Genomic DNA, 16585 nt, shown 5'->3' on the forward strand with positions numbered 1-16585 from the left:
AATGAAAATGATGCATTTGATAAAGTAATGGCACTGACAGATGAGCCGATGAATAAACATGAGATTGTTCGCTGGGATATCAGTGGATCACGCAAGAGGAAGTTCCTGGCCAGGTTAGACAATACGCACGTTGATTCTACTCTGGGCAAATCATCACCTGTACAGCAAAACTCGGACCTACAGAAATTATGGAATGACATACTGGACAAGCAGATGATGGAGCTGAACACTCGTTTCAAGCCCGACACATACGGCTTAATGAGAGCCGCTGCTGCCTACTTGCCAAGATCAGACACATTTGGTGACAAGGCTCTCACCCTGCCTGCCTGCATGCACTTTTCCATGTGTGCATGCAGACCAGAGCACACACAGAGGACACTGTGTTTGTGCAGCAGCTTAAAAGAAAGGCCACAAACGAGAAAAAAAGAAACACTCGTAGAAGTGCTCGACTCGACGCATGCCCCCGTGATATATTCTTCTTACATTGCCCATGATGACAATGTACTGTGCAGAGACTCTTTTCAGCTGTCAATCGATAAAAACAGGCACCAGGGCAACAATGTTGACAGATAGACTGAACTCTTTGTCTCTGCTTTCATATTAAAAGGGAATTGACAGATTCACTGGAATATCAAGACATTCTTGCTGTGTTCAGCACGAAACCCCGCCGTCTCCTGCTGTAACAAGCCCCAAGTCCCACATGCAAGTTTGAATTGAATTGGGTGCATGTGTGATTATTTATTCGCTATCTCGGATTGTTGATTGTTGACTGGTGTTGTTTATATGGTTAGATATGTTGTTCATTTAATCATTTTGAAGAAATAAGCTACAGGAGAAATCATTTTTAATCGGTTTCCTGGTGTTTGTTTGTGTTTAGCTTCTGTGTCAGATTCAATGCTGCTGTTATTACATGCTGATACAGTTCTTCTGTCATTCTGAATAAAAAAAAACAAAAAAAACAGTTAAGCAATTTTGTATCGTTTTTCGTGTTATTTAACAGTTAAATAATTTTGGACAGTTCCCTACCCACCGTGCTGGGTAAATAACTGGAGAGAGAAACAGAGACCCTCCAAAGAAAGATATAATTCCATTTCAGTCTTTTTGTGTATTAAATCAATTAAAGGTGCTATATGTATTTTTTTTAGCTGCCTCTATCGGTGATGTTTCAGATTGCAGACAATGGGCTTTATGCACGCATAAATTACGCATTTAACGCAAGGATGCTCTTCAGTGTGCTCTTCAAAACCGAGGAAAACGGGATTAGTCTTCCAAATTTACTGTCCTCTCGTCTTTGAAACAAAACTTTAATACGTTTAGATGTAATTTTATAAACAGCTATGTTTATTTAATATAATTAAAAAAAGAAGCACAAACACAATGAGGGATGTCTGTCTTGTCTGTTTTTGTGACTAACGTTTCTTTAGTATAACCATAGAGTATAAAATCCAATATAAATTCTCGGTATATCATTGGACTATACGATCGGCGGAAGTAATCCAGCATCCTTAAACCTTCACTGGAAATACTGCCGTGCATAGAGCCCATTTTTACAAGAAAAAATGCGTGTGCTTGAACACATGAGCGAGCCGTACTTATGGTACAAGCCACACTAAGACTTTCAACACACAGAAGAAAGCACCAGTCTTCAACTGTCCAATTTTGGTGAGCAATTGCAAATTGTTATTTCAGTCAAAGTTGCTCTTCTATCAGCTTGAATCAGTCGACCCATTCTCCTCTGACCTCTAGCATCAACAAGCCATTTTCGCCCACAGGACTGCCGCATACTGGATGTTTTTCCATTTTCACACCTTTCTTTGTAAACCCTAAAAATGGTTGTGCGTGAAAATCCCAGTAACTGAGCAGATTGTGAAATACTCAGACCGGCACCAACAACCATGCCACACTCCAAATTGCATAAATCACCTTTCTTTCCCATTCTGACATTCAGTTTGGAGTTCAGGAGATTGTCTTGACCAGGACCACACCCCTAAATCCATTGAAGCAACTGCCTTGTGATTGTTTTATTAGATAATTGCATTAATGAGAAATTGAACAGGTGTTCCTAATAATCCTTTAGTGGAGTGTATGTTGAAGTTTATCTTGCTATTTCATTACAGTTTACCATTATTTCAGCATATCTGAAAACTTGTAATTTATCACAATAAAAAATAGCTTAGGTCTCCATAAATCAAACGCTCAGCCGATATTGATCCATATTTTCACGTTCCAGTCGATCCGATTCACGTTTGGTCTGACGAGCTTCAGCAGATATATTTTTTGTTTTGTTTTTTATATTTATGTGGAGTTTGTGTTGGAGTCTGTATTGTGCTAGAGGCAGGTCGTTTTTTTGTGTCATCAGACTCCATGTCGTTAGCTGCAGTGCACATCACATCCGATGGATTTCGCAGAAAATCCAAACTGGAGACTTCACATAGAAATAGGAATACTGGCCTTCAGAGGTAATAGCAAAACCTGACAAGTGGATCATTGGTAATGTGTGATTACAACCCTTTCACACACAGGCAATAAACAAAGGATTCATTTTAGAAGAAAAGTTACATATGGCACCTTTAAGTTAGGCTTACTGCCATCTTTGTCTGCTTTCAGTACTGAGCTGAGGACAGCGATACAAGAGCCACACACATGTAGGCTACTGAGTCGCTGTCCTCAGTGCCGCAGAAAAGCGCTAAAAACAGAGATGAAGGGGAACCTGTTCAGTCTCCGCAAACGGATTGAGGCGTGCTTCCGTGTTAAGACTCTGCACGGAACACAGACGGCCATTCATCCCGAAAGAAGTGATATAACCATTTCAATAACTCCTAAGCTGTTCAGTTAAGCTAAAAAGAATTTGCATAGTATCCCTTTAAAAGAGTGATGACACAAATACTGCTATACTTCACATTAGCATCCATTTTGAGTTATCATCCAATACATTGTAATAATCTAAGCTGTGTAATTGGTTTCTACTGTGTTTAAAAGGCAACACTGTGTTAAAGTTTGGGGGAAGCCAATAGGTTTAATGCCATTTATGTTATGAATGTGATTGTGATAAGGAAAAAGCATTGTTTAAGCATCTTTTATTTGTTTGTTACCGACCACACATATATGCTGACCCACTTTTACGGTCATAAGCAAGAGACGATACCACTCATTGCCAGTATTCATGCTCATCGGTCAAATGCCTGAGTTTATCTAAAGATCTACCTGTTGAGCCACTCGTGATCAACTAGTTTTACTGCAAATTAGGTCATGCGATGTTATGCTCCAATTTTGTCATTAGTCATTTTGTACCCGGGACCACTTTTGGAAACATTGAGGCACGGATGTACCTAATAAAAATAAAACATCTCCAGTTAACTTGCAGAGCATTAATTTAGTTTGCTCTTAAATAAGAGATCTAGCGCTAAAATGTTTTGTTTTTAAAATCAAGCTGAGCGCTTTTTGCCGCTGCTGTCAGTTGCATGGCTTGCGCAGTCTCCACTCGGACGCGCACTTCAATCGCTGTTGTGGAAACTATATTCATTCCAGTGAAATCACAAAATAAAATGCACACAAACATGTCCCTGCTTGATATAGACTGTAACCACTGATGAACATATTTGGTATGCGGATATGCGGATCTATGCATTTATCTATGGGTTGAGCAGAAAGGCTGCACAGTTTGACAAGTTTGTACCCAGCACTTTTGAAAATGCACTTCTGAATGCGTCTCTGTCCCCAGCACAAACTGACGCTCAAACCAAACTGACGTTCGTGGAAGTAAGCGAGCAAAAGAGCTTGTGTGTGCAGACAGCACCACCTCAATATATATATATATATATTATTAATTTTCATACCTGATCAGAAGTTTTAAAACTTCTGATCAAGTATGTAAATTTACTTTCACCATTTGAAACTGACTATATGTTGTTTTCTTTATTTGTCATCATAGTTTACATATCTTTACTAACTTCTTTCCATATGTAAAGCTGTTTTGCAACTATTCAAAATTGTGAACAGCACTATAGAAATCGATTTGAATTTAATTTAACAATACATGATATTCAAAGTGCAGTAAAATGATTAAAAAAGGTCAAATTCATAATTCTAAAACTTACTTCATGATTATGAATTATTGTTTCTTGCAAGACAAAACACATTTCCTGTGAAATATTTGTATACTCAAATCGATCTCAAATACAGTAAATTGTATTGTACATTTAATCATAACAGGTCAACAGAGGATTAAACAAAAAAAAAAAAAACGAAGTAATATTTCAAATAACTAATTAAATAGTTTTATTTTTGCTTTAAGTTGTGTTCTGCCCTTACAGCACCTATTAGCAGAAACAAGGTGTTTCAGTTCATACCTCACATCTTTGGTTTGAACTGTGATGCTGTTTTGGGAAACGCACCCTAAGCATTCTGGGAATGCATCAGAAGCTGCCTTATAAAATCTTGCCAAAATAAGGTATCTGAGGAAAAGGTATAAATATGCTGCCTACATTCAATAATCTTCATGCACTTATCATGCTTGAAGTGCTGCCAGTGGAGACAGCTCAATGGTTTTAAACAAAGCGTTTAGGTTTAGCTGAATATCAGATTAGCAACAATATGTACAGCAGTATTTTAAAGGATTTAATCATATACAAATTCCTTTTAATTTTGATCTTTACCCAACTTTCATCACTTTCATGCATTTAAAGACCCGCCACTCACAGTAATTTATTAAACATGGGTTCCTGGAGTATGCAAAACAAGTCATCAGATCTTAATTTAGAAAATGATTCTCTCTCTAAAATGAATATGCTAGATAAAAGCCATATTCTACCAAAAGAAAACAAATAACAGGATCCATTATATGTGTTCAGACAACAGGGACTTAGTATCTCACACCAATGATTTCTTGATTTACACTCTATTAAAAGTATTTGCGATTTGTCTTGAAGACTTTTAAATCCCTACCTGGGTTGCCTGCTGATGGCAATCCCCCTCCTCAGGGAAGACCAAAGGTAATTTCAAGAAGTTTCAGTGAATAGATGTAAAGTCTCACAGTTCTCTCCCAAACGACCTACTCTATTCATTCACGGAGTACTAATGTGATACGGCAGATTCGTCAGTTTGTGTTAGTGCTGTGGCATCTTCAGCTCTGACATGTTTTTGATTCGCTAATTTACTCTGGGAGCAAGTAAACAAATGTTGCTTCAGAAAACACTAAATGATTTGTGAAATTTTGACTGTTAGTGATGGTTAGATAGAGAACATGTGTGGAATTTGGTGGGGAATTTTTATGTAGCCTATTCCAAATGTGGATGCTCTTAATGAAACATTTAACATGAAACCATGTGACTCATTTCTTGGTGAAATAGTATTTTTAATGTGAAAATGTAGGCAAAGACTTTCTATCAATTTTTGATTGGATTGGATCATGAGAAATAGTTGTTGCAAACCAGAATGAAGCCAGATGGTCGCAGGGGGGTTGAAAAGTAAGAGGGATATATAAAGACGGCAGGAAAGGAAAGTCATTTTAGAGCAGGAGCAAGCTATTTCATTTTGATAAAAGATTATAAAAAAAATTTAAGGTGCAGTGATTTATGTACCATCCAAAATAACACCAGCAATGTGTGTTAAAAAAGTAAATAGGGTCGATTATAATTATGCTGGCACCCCACTTCTTATCCATTTTTCGAAGTCAGAATAATGCACATGGATGACACATGAGTACCTGAGTATTGACCACTTTAGTTTTGCACCGACATCACAGTTACGTCACGGCGCTAGTTGGAGGCAAAACAAAGTGAAAACTGGAGGCGGCCAATGCAAACCAGCACAGATTTGGCTCATAATAAGGAGTTTAAATTACTTTTATTATTATTAAATGTCATCGTATTGTGTTGTTTGGTGCAAGTATCAATGAAAAATGAATATGCTGTATCTGGACTTTTTATTTCTAGAAAATATTCACATGATTAAAATCGCACTGTGATGAAACTCTTTACATTGTCGTCTTCTCTACCCTAGCTCAGCAGAGCTGCGGATCATACACACAAGTCTTGTACAGGACCATATAGGCATCTAAAGATTTATATGTCCTCAGGTTCTCTTTAAGATCGGTTTCTCTATAGGGTGTAGAAGGCCACTCAACCGAGGTAACGTAACATTAATCCTGTGAGATCATCCATGCATTGAGTGAGCGTGTAGGCGGCTACGGGTCGGCCAATCTGGTTCTGTCCGTTAAAAATAACTTTTGGAAATAACAATCGCGGTCCTGGACACTGAGCGACCTTACACATTAAGATAAAATCTGATTTTCTCCAGTCATTGTTAAAAAACAAGCTAATAAAACTTGCTAACTAGCATTAGTAAAGCAGCCAGAGGGATCATTCTGCCTCCACCTAAGCTCCGCCAACATAAAAACGTCACCATGTTTACCAACTGAAAAGGGGTCTATTGAGGATAGGAGATATAAACCAGAATTTAGGCAGATACTATTAGGCCTGTGATGAAGTAGTGCAAAGAATTTTTTTAATGCTATGTACATAGTGTAAGTAGTAAGTAGTGTTAGATGCTTAATGTATTTTAATATATAAAACATTATACAACCATAACAACATATTTGATGTATATTTATTAAAACTCAAGTATTATTATTGGGTTTCCTTGTTACTATCCCTAAAGCCCACCCCTGCCCTTAACCTGCTTATCAGTATATATCCTCAAAGGTCCAGGAAGGGAACTGCACGTCACGGTCGATATATGTCAGCCCACCACTTTCAATTTCAATTGACCCATAATACTTGTTAAACTTAACTTTGAGCTCTTTATTTCCACTTTTAGAACATTTTCTTCATTGTTATATTAGCTAAGTGAAATTTATCTTAAAAATGATGAATAAGGGGAGAAGAATGGAATCATGTTAATTTAAAGTCAGATAGAGAGTGGATCAAGAACTAGATCCATCCTTAAAGGTGCAGCAAGCGATTTCTGAAGAAAATAAAAAAATAAAATTAACTGTTGAAAGTGGTTTATCCCGAGCACCACAAACAACGTGTAGCCAATCAGCAGGGAGCGTATACACTAATGATGGGGGAGGAGAGTGAGTGAGCAAGAGGGAGATTTGAAGAAAAAAAGGGTCACAGATCAGAATGACACAAACAGGTAATGTAAACAAGAGGTTTTATTACTGTCACTCAGGAACAGATAGAGCAGGAGAGTAGCTGGTTTGATGACAGATATGAATATAGAAGTATTGATTGAGGTGATCCTAGGCGGAGCCGTTTTTAAGATGTTGATGATGAACGTGCAGATTGCAGGCAGGTGATGATGACAGCCAGGGGCAGGTGATCAGAACTCAGGGGATGTGGAACGAGTGGGCAGAGTGAGGAGGTCTAGTGCTGACGAGGCTGTTTCCATGACAATAACGGCATTATAAATAAACATATAATTTTCCAATTCCGTAATTCCGTCCGCGATTCCGTGATCTCGGAAATTATAGGGCCCAAAAGAACCCCTGGTGAAGCTCTCCATGCCTTTGCTTTCGTCGGCGAAAAGTTAAGAAACCCTATAACCCCTCAGTACCGAGTCGAGCAGTTCGCACGTGACTTTTATGCAGTGTTTCCCACACATAGACTAATTTGCGGCCATAAAATCAACTCCGGCCGCCACATATTGCGCTTCGTTCATTTTTTTAATGCTATTTAAATTAAACATACAGCGTATTCTTTCATAGTCAGTCACCACGTCTGTCTATGAGGCGCTTGACTGGACAAAAGGGAAACGAACTCTGCAAGCGACACTGGGCGAGAGATACACGGAGAGTGACTTTTATTTAAAGTTCCTGTAAAGTCAAAATTAAGTTCGTGTTCTGAGTCTGTCACACCATAGAAAAATGTGTATTGGCTACCCAAATTTGAATGATAAAAAAATCCGGCAAGTACATAAAATAAGCCATCAAAATCTTGAAAAAATGAGCAGTATTTTCTATTCTCAAATGCTGGGGGCGTGTCCGATGGCCGCACTGAAACCACGCCCACTCGCGGGAAAGCTGCCGATGGTGATATTAGCTGAAACTGCTTTCGGGATGGGAGGATGAAGTCTGAGGCGGGAGATAGTCAGTTGGCCCCATTCACCAGTAACAGAGGATCATCAGTGAAATCCCAGTTGAAATCTAACCCACTAATTTGTAATAGGCCTGTAGGGTGAGTGGGTCCCACACCCTTGAATAATGAGGAACTAAGTTTGTAGTTTCTACACTTTCTAATGAAATGTGACTTCCTGCTTATTATGACGCAAAATGACGATATTTACGTCATAATAAGCAGGAAGTAAAACACTTAAATCCTTAATTCTAATTAAAAATAAGGGAATAAACCATGACCATTCAAAAATATGACTGGGTTTCTAAAGATACAAAGTTTACTGCAAATGGATGAAGTGTCCCTTTAAATCATGAATATCAAAACTGACTTGTCGAGACAAAAGCTTGACTCGGACTTGCTTCCTCAAAGACTCGCGTCTTGACTTGGACTCGACTGTATTTGAAAAACAACGAACTCAGTCTCGACTCGGACTCAACTGTATTTGAAAAACAACAAGCTCGGTCTCGGCTCAGGCTCGACCCTTCGAAGACTCGCTCTTGACTCGGACTCAACTGTATTTGAAAACCAACGGAATTGGTCTCGACTCGGACTAGACCCTTCAAAGACTCTGTCTTAACTCGGACTCTTGCATAGGCGGTCTCGTCCCCATCATTAGTATCAAGTAATCATATAATAATAATAATAATACTACATTTAATTTATATAGCGCTTTTCAATAAACCCATCAGTTAACGTCATCTAAATAGAACAACACCACATGAACTGCCGTGCTTTGTTCCTGTTACTAACGTTACAAATTTTACCGGACTTTACCGAGGCTAAAGAACCATTAGCCTAATAAAAATTAGCCTGCTTAACTTATGCTAATCGCTAATGCTTCCAGCTTGAACACCTAGCTAATCTTGCAGTTATCTTAACTCAGTAATTTGCCATCTAACTAAATGTTCACCGTGCTAATTAAAACACTCTTACCTCTGTAAAGCTGTCACAATGATTCATATGATAATCTGCTGTTCTTCTACAGAAAATACTGGGAAATACACATTGTCACGGGGTGTGGGTGCAGGCAGAAGAACAGGCTGAGTCCAAGAAGTTCCAATACACAGATTTACTAATAATTAAAGTCAGATTCAGGCAGGAAGACAGGGTAACACCAGGTAACATTAAACATTGACCGACAAGGACAGAATGAAACAGAGGGAACTAAATACAGGCAGGAATCAGACATAATGAGGTGAAGACAGGTGAAACAGATGAACAGGACGCTGAACGGGAGGCTGATGAGGGAGTGAGTTCAGGTGTGCAGACGAGAGGATCATGGGAAGTGTAGTGCTGGAGACGCAGACAGGATGGTGCAGACGAAGGACTATAACACACATGGAAACAGCCAGACGGAGGTACAGTGACCTAAACCTTGAACGCCCTCTGCTGACATTTTTTCATAGGCTACACGGACACATGCTTTTCTTATTCAAAATTACCAAAATGTGAAACACTTCAATAATTAATGAACCACTCTGCACACTCCACTATAGGCTAACTTAAAATACTTTATGGATCTTTATTGATGCAATTGATAACCTCACCCAGGTTATCAATAGCATAGCAGGTTACAATTCTTGTGTCACAGTTGATGTGCACATCAATACATTTAATGGAATATATAGAAGTTGGTAAATAAACAATTATATACATGTAAAAAGTATAAATATATGCTATAAAATATGAAGGACTATGGATATGCAGCCTACAAGATATGTATTAAAAGAATTGTGATGAACAGTGCTAGTAAATAAATAGAAGCAGAACTGCAGCAAACTATATTGCACACTGAATATTAAAACAGAAATTGTTGCACAGAATGTGAAGTATTGCACTACAGGGTCCAGTTTAATAACAAAGTGTCTATGTGTCAGACACTTTACTGTCTTGAGGCCATGAGATTGTATTCTTGAGGCCACGAGATAGTTATTTTAATTATTTTAATTTGTTGACAAAGTGGGACTAGGAGGGCTCCATAAACCGGAGACTGATCACGATTTAAAACTATGCCAGTTAGAAGTAAAAAGGTCCAGAACGGAAAGATAAACCTATTCCTCATGCCTCTGTCATGATCTTCATCTAGTAGCTCGTCATCTGCTGCCCCTCAGAGTTTGCATGCATCTGAGGTTAGTGCAAACATTGATATCAATAGGTATCTCAAACTTGTTCCACTGTTCAGAGATAGCGAAGCGGACGCATACTTTGTCATGTTTGAACGGAGAGACACAAAATTGAGCTGTAAAAATGTAGTGTGTTCATGGAAATGTTCATGTAGTGTGAAATATAGCTCTAAGGGAATGAAAACATCCTGCAAAGATTTATATTATCTGAAAGTGCACCATATATAAAGTTATTGTCTTTCAAAAGTGAGAGTCGACTCTGAGTCAATGAAATTAATTGTTTTTGAAACGCGACATTAGCTGTTACATCGTGACGTAGACAGGTCATTGGCCGCTCCCAACAACTGTGCGTGCATACGGAAGTGTAAACTTGAAGTGACGTCTAGAACACATTCAAAAACTTCAGCTGAATCGCATCATGTCGAGACGCTGTGTTCTATATTGCAAAGACAGTTCAGCCACTTGTTTCCATTGTCCAGGGACAAGCATGTGAAGAATCAGTGGTCAGAGTTTATATTTGCAACGATGCCACAACAGTATAGCCCGAACCCTGTGTTCTCATCATTTTAATGACGAATCATTCAAAATTCAAAAACCTAAATGAATTCTAATGTGGATAAGCCGGTTGTTCCTGAAGGAGGGCTCAGTATCCAGTGTATATGGATCAGGTTCGTCTTCCTCTGAATCACAATCTGTAAGTAATATTAATAATGTTTGCTGTTATGTTTTCTGTAGCATGTACAATATAGTTATTGTGTTGTGTGTGTTGTGTACACTCCGCGCAGCTTCTAAGCGGGGTAAAGTTAGTTTTGTTTTTGATATTCACCAGACATTCACTGAAAAATGGCAATTATCTCCTAAACAACTTAGCCAAATATGACTTCGCTCTATATAATAAACACTGCCCTTCAAAGGCCCCCGCAATGTGAGTTTAATTCGCCGGTAAAGCTTGCTCTTGACGGAGATGCGAGTAAGGGACCGTGTGGAAAGTGCACTTTTTCTGACACGTTTGTTCAAACACTATATACAATTTTCAACACTTGACAAGCTATAATCTTGGTTATAGGCGTTCCGTTGCCGACAGTCTCTGCCTACGGTTTACCAATAACAACTGACTGGGTCATTTGACCAATCGCCGCGGATTCGCGTCACTCAAAGGAGGTGTTCGGGAAAATGAATCGACGAACGAATCATTTGGGAGTCGTTGAGCAAATCAGTTAAAAATAAATGCATATTATAAGACAAATAAAGTGTTTTTTATCCTTGCATGCACGTTAAACTGTTTTTGGGAACTCCTAAAAAAATAGGAACATTTCAAATGCTATGATAGGGGCTCTTTAAGACGTGTTGCATATGATTTATGTAGCCTATACTCTAAAGCACAATTCTTAAGAGGTTATGCAATTTTTCACAATTTCTGCTTCAGAGAGCAAACAACAACAGACTGTCACAGAGAGATATCAGAACACATTGCCAGATGCAGAATGACTGAAGATCCGTCCTACTCAAACTTTCAGCAGTTGCTGTGCCAAAAAGCCTACAGGGTGCTGGATCGTGCACGGCACTTCAGGCTGGAGGCAGCCTGGTTGTGACATTCACTTTAATACTATTCAAGGCTCTACTACTCCAATCCAAATCATGTATTGGACACAAAGAACAGATAATACATGACTAATCTCAGCCCAGTCCAGTGGAACTGTCTCTAATGGGGTCATGGGGTCTCATTCATGAAACATTCGTAAATATACAAGTAAATATGAGAGTGATTTGCGCGTAAAGAGACCTTCCCGAAAATTCTTCTCCTGATTCACAAATACTTCGTAAACGTCAGATGTGATAGTGACATGTGTGTGTGTAAATGAATTACAATCAGTCGTTAATGGGATGCGCGTGCATGTCATTCTCAATTACCATAAATCCCGCCCATTATATCTGACTGACATCTATAGGCATATAATAACATGAATGCGAATGAAAAAGAAAGATTTCTCGAATGCAGAAATTGAAGTTTAATTATCAGAAGTTCATTCAACGCCACATTTTATTTTCAAGCGTACATAGTGGCTAGCGGAAGCTTGGCAGCATATTACAGATGCAGTTAATGGAGTTTCATCTGTTAATCAAAAAGTTCCAGAAGTGAGAAGAAAATGGTTCGACATTAAGCTTGACAGCAAAAAAAAAAACGAATTAGTTCACTTCGGAAAAATCGTATTCAAACTGGAGAAGGACCGCCACCGATCACCAGATCTGCTTACTGGCTCTCATAATAAAAGTAAAAAGAAAAAACGCATATAATTACTATATAAAATATTTTGCTGTTTAAATATGTACCCATTGGTGAATTAAAATACAGCCTTTATTAATGAGCAAAATGTTCGGATGTTAAGTGCACCATTTACGCGTGGCTGGGAGCAGGTGTAGATTTCTTGCGATTTCTTGCGAATCCGAAAATTTACGCCAGAAGAACCACTTTACACACGATTTACACACAAATTCGTTCTGCTCGTGTTTCATGAATGAGACCCATGGTGTGGATGTTTGTATACATAGGGCCACCTGGGCCGCCTATGTCATCTGAACTTGATTCAGATGGAAGTCAACAGATGGGATGCTTCATGGGCACAAACACAAGATCATTATGGGCTGTCTAACCGCATGGCCTCAATCAATAACGCCACACTCTTCTGAAATTAGTTGGAAGTGCATCAAACACACTCTTGTTCTTCACATTCAGAAACAAAGCAGATGTAATTGGTTCAATTTGCGTAGCTGACAGTTCTCAGCAACGTCCAATTAGCTGGAGTGTGTAAGGTGCTAAAAAGATCTGTTGAAGTTTTGGTTACATTAACTCTGGTCAATTGATAAAAATTCAGAGCTAACTATTCACTTGGTATTCAGTTGTTTATGATACACAGCAGTTTTTTAGCCTAAACATCCAAGGTAATTTACATATTATGGGTTCAAAGCACATTCAAAACAGCCCAAGCCAACAATTTTTAACAGATGAAAATTAATTGAATTTTATTATTCAATTTATTATGAATAAAATAGATGCACCGGAACAATTAAATATTTCATTAAAATTCTCCAAATATCTAATGCAAAATCAGATGATATCCTCTCATAACAAATTAAATAAAAAGAAAGAAATCCCCATTATTCAAACTCATTTATTTGCACACCAAAAGCACCCCATGGGAGATTTGGGTAATTATTTTGCTTCTAAGGAGGAATTTCATTTTGTTTTAATTTCACTGTTTACTTGGCTCATGGGATATTTCATACTCCACTACATGCACACAGTAACACTATCAAAACCCTATTCTTCATCCAGTAATTTAATCTCCATAGGGTGTGCATTCAGATAACTAATGAGAACTGAATGTCAATCATGTCGTCCCATTACAGTGTCTGGTGGTGATTAATAACTGGAGGAAGCAAGCGAGAAGAGTTGGTGTTCTATCAGTCGGAAATAAGAAATCAATAAATCGGTGGTCAGAATGATGCCTACCGTCATGCCCCATATCAACCCAGTGAATGTATATTTTAAGACATGTCAGTGCAAGTTGCTTTCTGTTAAGAAAGCTCAAACATGCAGTTTAGTCTGGGAGTAGGCTTAAGCCTTGTGAAACCGGCCATGAATTATTATATTTTAAATGTTTTTAAAAAATATTTTAAAATGTAAGACAAATTGTCACCAGTATATTTACATTACTATTAGTTTTAGTGTTATTATCATCCACGTCATCTTTTGAAAATCTTTATTTTGAATGGTCAGTCAAACTGCAATCAGTATCTTTTACTGTTGCTCATCTATGTAGGCTCATAATAATGGTTATAAGCAACAAAATGTACCTGACTGGTACTGAATTAAATATGAGACAACATAAGGCATCTGGCTATAGGCCAAAGGAAAAGGTGCAGGACTGGCAGAGATAAGGATGACTCAGTCTATCTATCATGATACATAGCATACTGTATTATCAGATTTTTATTTTAATCTTCACATATATGAGACTAGTAATCATAATTTGTATTTTTAAGGAGAAGATAAAGGTCTTTGCAGTTGTTTTTAAGAAGCTCTGAATTGTAATGTAGCATGTATTCGTCCCCAGAGCGTTTTTTTTTTTTTTTTTTTTGCATCACAGAATCACAGCGCAGCTTTGGAATAACTTCATGAGGACGACCAAAACAGTGTCAGCCCTGTGGTTTTTATTTTTTAAAAACATGTTGATGAATACAGTCTGTCTCTACTACATTTACTGTTTTCCAGGGAGTATTTTCCCCTGCCTGATATTCAAGCATTCCCCTTATATTAATATTAATATATAAATTTACATTTTTGCCCATTTTGGTAACACTCTATAACTTTCATTAAATCATTAACAAACATTATATAATAGTTAATATAATAGTTAATATAATTATATTATTGTTTTGATAAATGAACAATAAAGTGAACATTCGTCCTGTTGATGTATGATTCAAGGACTATCCTCTCTCTTTCTCTCTCTCTCTCTCTCTCTCTATATATATATATATATATATATATATATAGAGAGAGAGAGAGAGAGAGGGGGGGGGATAGTCCTTGAATATATATATATATATATATATATATATATATATATATATACACACACACACAAAGTGTTGTGGTGATAAAAATATGTTTTATACCCAAATTACAATTTTCTTTTGTTTTTTAGCAAGCATTTAGCTTACAAGTTTCAATAAATCTGTTAGTATTCGGATACATTAACAAATAAGCTTTTAATCATTGTATAACATATTTTTAAATCATTTGTAGGAAATCATATATACTTTTGATTTTATTCTTGATTCATATTTTCTTGATTTTTAAGAAAGTTATTTACCAATTTAAAATGTAATGACATTTGAAAGCATATCAATTTTTAAATTAAATAATGATCTGGTAATCAATATGTAATGTTTAATGGGTTCATTAGTAAACATTAACAAACACATTATCACATGTTTCTAGCTATGTGAATACATATTAATTAATGAGCCATTAAGTATTATATAAAGTTTGTTATTGATTTATTAATGAAACTTATTATAAAGTGTCACCTGGCTTGTTGGTTCCCTTAAATACCTATTTGTATATTAACCAATATACAAATTAAGTTTTAACCAATTGCAGGCTATTTTTTTTTTCAGAACATGGGAATTTCCATCCATCAATCTATATAATAATATATTATTTCAAAACAATAATATATTATACAATACATATTTTTAATAAATATATTTAAAATATATTATTTTGGGTAAGCATTCATCCCATACACACATTTAGCCCATTATTCAAGTTAGAAAATAATAATTATGTTTACATATAAATGTTAACATTTCATGACAGTCAAAATAGTAAAATATATTAATACAAATGAGAGCAAAACATTTTTAAAGAGATCGAGACCATTGGTAATTTGTAATGTATACCAACCAAAAATGGGACTCGAAACAGTAATTCCAGATGACTCTTAAAATATTTGTCAATATGATTTTACTCAGTATAAAGCCTGACAATAATAGCTAGCCTACATAAGAATGTGCCTACAACATCATAATACATAAACACACTTCGAAAAACAGGTGATCCTCCTTTGGTATTTGACTTACCTTTAGTGATTCCAAATAGGAAGTCTTCGATTCAGTACGATTTCCCAAGACAAAAATTCCCTACACGGAATTCCCTGACGGAATAGTGAGAGTGCCGGAATGTCGGTGTTCGGAGCTGCGTGTGACTGCTGTAGTTTAATGCCTCTGATGAGATGAGAGCGCGAGCGACTCATCTTGTGCGTGGGAGCCGCGCGCCATGGTGCGCTAGACAGGTGCCTAATGGGGGGCGTCGACAGGCACCGTTTTAGAGAATTACTCAGCATCCATTGAGTACAATTTAACGTGAACACGACTCTCGTCAAGATTTTCCTAACTTTATTTTCGACTAAATTAATAAATAATAAGATATATCAGGGGAAATTACTTTCCAAATAGTTTCCCAAGTAGCCTACATTTTACAGTGTATTTGAACAGAGCGTGGTATAAGACTTTTGGGTTATGTGGAGGATGCTATCCAAGGTCCTCCAGGGTGCTTTAATAAACTATGATTCATTTTCAACCAGGAAACCTTCTGCAATCTGGCTGTTATGTAACCGGCGAATATCAGATAGTCAAACCTCAACAAGCAGAACAGATCCCACCAAATATCATCAGCACACTCAATAAATGACAGGTCCCATGCTTCATGACAGCCAGGCAGCAGTGAATATTATAAAAATACACCCTGGAAGGTCTAGAGCACATGATGGAGGTAAT

General features: G+C 37.3%; 1 protein-coding gene across 1 annotated transcript in view; it reads right to left on the bottom strand.

The window, feature by feature from the left end:
• Positions 1-16098, bottom strand: part of htr1fb (5-hydroxytryptamine (serotonin) receptor 1Fb) — a 29754-nt gene extending 13656 nt beyond the window's left edge. Inside the window, exon 1 of the mRNA XM_039649496.2 lies at positions 15890-16098. The gene's annotated coding sequence lies outside the window, so the exon portion shown is untranslated. The remainder of the gene's footprint in view (positions 1-15889) is intronic.
• Between the last annotated feature and the right edge of the window lie 487 nt (positions 16099-16585).

Source organism: Pimephales promelas, chromosome 6, assembly GCF_988280905.1.
Source record: "Pimephales promelas chromosome 6, fPimPro1.hap1.1, whole genome shotgun sequence".
In the NCBI taxonomy this organism is placed as follows: Eukaryota; Metazoa; Chordata; class Actinopteri; order Cypriniformes; family Leuciscidae; genus Pimephales; species Pimephales promelas.